General features: G+C 39.7%; 1 pseudogene; it reads right to left on the reverse strand.

Moving 5' to 3' along the window:
• Positions 1-349: 349 nt before the first annotated feature.
• LOC138445077 (nucleosome assembly protein 1-like 1) lies at positions 350-1,635 on the reverse strand (annotated as a pseudogene).
• Positions 1,636-2,998: the final 1,363 nt, after the last annotated feature.

The raw sequence follows: 2,998 nt of genomic DNA on the forward strand, positions 1-2,998 counted from the left end.
AGTAGGTTCTGTTGTCTTTCTCTCAAAGCATATCCCTTGCGTCCTTTAACTTCATTTTCAACACTACTTCCTTGGTCTAGGCCACCATCATCTCTTGCTGAGAATAGCCTCTTAAATACTTTCTCTACCTCTATTTTTGTTCATTATCATTTACTAAAGTACCAAGAGTAACCTTTTAAAATGAGTAATAGACTCATGTCACTTCCCTGTTAAAACATCCCAAATGCTCTCATTAGTCTTATTTTTTTTTGTTTTTTATTTTTATTTATTTATTTATTTATTTTTTGTTTTTTAATATGACATTTTTATTTTAGGATGCAAAAACAAAAATGAGCAAACAAACAAACAAAAAACTTGAAATGGGCTTGTCAAATGATGTAAATTCATCCTTTCCATGGGAGCAGAAGGCAGATCAGTGCAGGTTATCCTCAGGGCCTCATAGATCCTGCTTCACTGCTGCTTGCACTCTGCTGGGTTTTGATCCTTCTTTGGGTCCTAGTCTGGATCATTTTCCTCATCTCCTTCTTCTTCCCCTTCCTCATCCGCTTCTTCACCTTCTTCATAATCATCATCATCATCTTCAATAGCTGCTCCAGTAAAGTATAACACCGATCCTGGGATTATACGCTCACGTAAAAAGTGACCAATTTCAAAGTCTGCAGTGAGGATAGCTTCAGAATCATCATCCAGATCTACACTCTCAGGAACTTCAGGAGGGGCCAAAAAAAATAAAGAAAGAGTCATTGGAAACTGTTTCGGTCACAGTACAAACTGTCCCACGTCCCTTGTGTTTCTGCTTCTTCTTAATTGTTTTCAAAGTGACATTCTTCCCTTTTTTCCAATCTATCTGGCACCCTGTACAACCCATAATTTCTGGTCCATCAAAAGAAAAGGGATCAGAATCATCTGGTTCTGACCTCATCCTTTATGTCTTTGTCAACACTTCATTTGTGAAATATTCATTGGGTTCAAAGTGAAATTCTAAGACAAAACTCATAGGTTGACCAGCATCTGAGAACTTCACTTTAATATCTTTCAAGTGCTTCAGAATAGGCTCATCATGTTCCTGAACCATATCACTGAGCACGTCAACATTCTTAAAAACAGCCAAAACTCAGGAATTCCCTTGGGATCTTCTTTTTCTTCATCCTTTCTCTCATCTTCAATCTTGGCCTTTTCTTTTAGCTCCTCTGAAATTTCATCTTCCTCATCTGGTTTCCATTCACATTCTTCTTCTGTAGGTTCATAAATGGCATTAATGATCTCAAATCGCTTATCAAACAGAGGCTGATAAAGAACAGCATACTTTCTTTCAAGATCATGAACTTCCTCATAGAATTTGGCTTCTATCTGTGCACATTTAACTTGAAGGTTTTTGAGAGCATTCACTCGTCTTTTAACTACCCTAGGCAAGCTTTCAATGTATCCTGTCGGTGTTTCTACCAGACCATCAAGTCTTTCTTGAAGGGCTGCAAGAATCTGAGGATTTTGCGTCATCCGAACAGTCAGCTGATGCGCTTTGATTTTTGTTTCTTCACCAGTTTCTTCTTCTTCTACTTCTTCAACATCATCCAAATCTTGATCAAGTTCAGACTGTTCTTTGTTGTCGATGTCTGCCATGTTGTACAAATGCCAAGTATTGCGGTGAGCGCGGGGAGCCGAGCGCCCGAGCTGCGCAGGCAGTGACTCAGGGCGGCAGCGGGGGGAGCAGGAGGCGGTGCCGGGAGCAGATGGCGCTAAAAAAGCCCTTATTAGTCTTAGAATAAAGTCCAAATGCATTGCCTTGCTTGGCTCAGAACACTCTGTGTAAATCTGCTCCCTGCCTATTGTTTACCTCATTACATATTAATAACCTCCCTCTCCCCACCCCATGCCCCTCATCTTGGCCACTGTGGTTTTGCCACGCTGGTCTTCTTTCTGTTCCTTTCCATGTCTCTGCCTGACTTAGGGCCTTGATACTAGCTGTTCCTTATGCCTGAATGCCCTTTCAATGACCTTTGCTTGCCATTCAGATGTTATATTAAGTGTCTTTGGTTCTGAGAAGCCTTATCTGACCACCCAAACTTCACTGACCACCCAAACTAAAGTACACACCCAGTAACTAACTCCTTCTCACACCATCCTGCTTAAATTCTCTCCATAATACTTAGCATGTTCCGACGGTTTATTTACATTATTGTCTAATATTTATTTGCTCATTGTTTTCTCCATGAGAATATAAACTTCTTGAGATCACATCACTATCTATCTTGTTCACTGCAGTACCCAGAGGCCAAGTTAGTGCTTGTCAGAGTAGACCCTTGGTACATATATGTTAAATATTGATAGAATGAAGGCTTGTGTGTTGAATTCAAGATATTTTTAAATGGATTCTCTGTAGCTCTTAGCTGGCTCCCACCTTTTAAACCATGAGTCTTGGTTTACAAAGAAATAGATGGAGTTGGGTGTGTTTTGGCAGGTACTAAGCAACCCACTGAATGATGCCACAGCCTGGGAGCTAACAGGCAGTTTGCCTTATGCCAGCTTGAAAGGTTCCATAGAGTTCTTGACTGATCCACCCATAATTCTTGGCATCTGGAGTGCAGAATGAGAAAATAATGATAAAAAATTGGTGTTCACCAACCATTATATACTAATATAATATCACAGGGAAATTATGGCTGATAAACACTCTGATTCAAAAAGCCTCATAATTTAGCCCTCTAGGAGTTCAAGCAGGCAAATGAACATAAACTTAGTTACCAATATACTAATAGTCTATAGTCCCAGCTTTCTAGTTGTAAGAGTTGCTTAATCAATAATGTGACCTAAAAGGCATCCTCAGTTGACTAGAATGAAGCTTTGTGGTTGGTAGAATTTGATGTGGCTTTGGCTACTTGCTAGTAGTCCTGTGATTATGTTATTTCAAAAAAAAGTTAACTTGCAGGTGTATAATTAGTGGATCTTAATCTTGAGGGATTATCTAGGAGGGACTTATCGAATCCCAAGAGCCCTTCAA

This window comes from Ovis canadensis, chromosome 8 (genome assembly GCF_042477335.2).
Source record: "Ovis canadensis isolate MfBH-ARS-UI-01 breed Bighorn chromosome 8, ARS-UI_OviCan_v2, whole genome shotgun sequence".
NCBI classification, from domain to species: domain Eukaryota; kingdom Metazoa; phylum Chordata; class Mammalia; order Artiodactyla; family Bovidae; genus Ovis; species Ovis canadensis.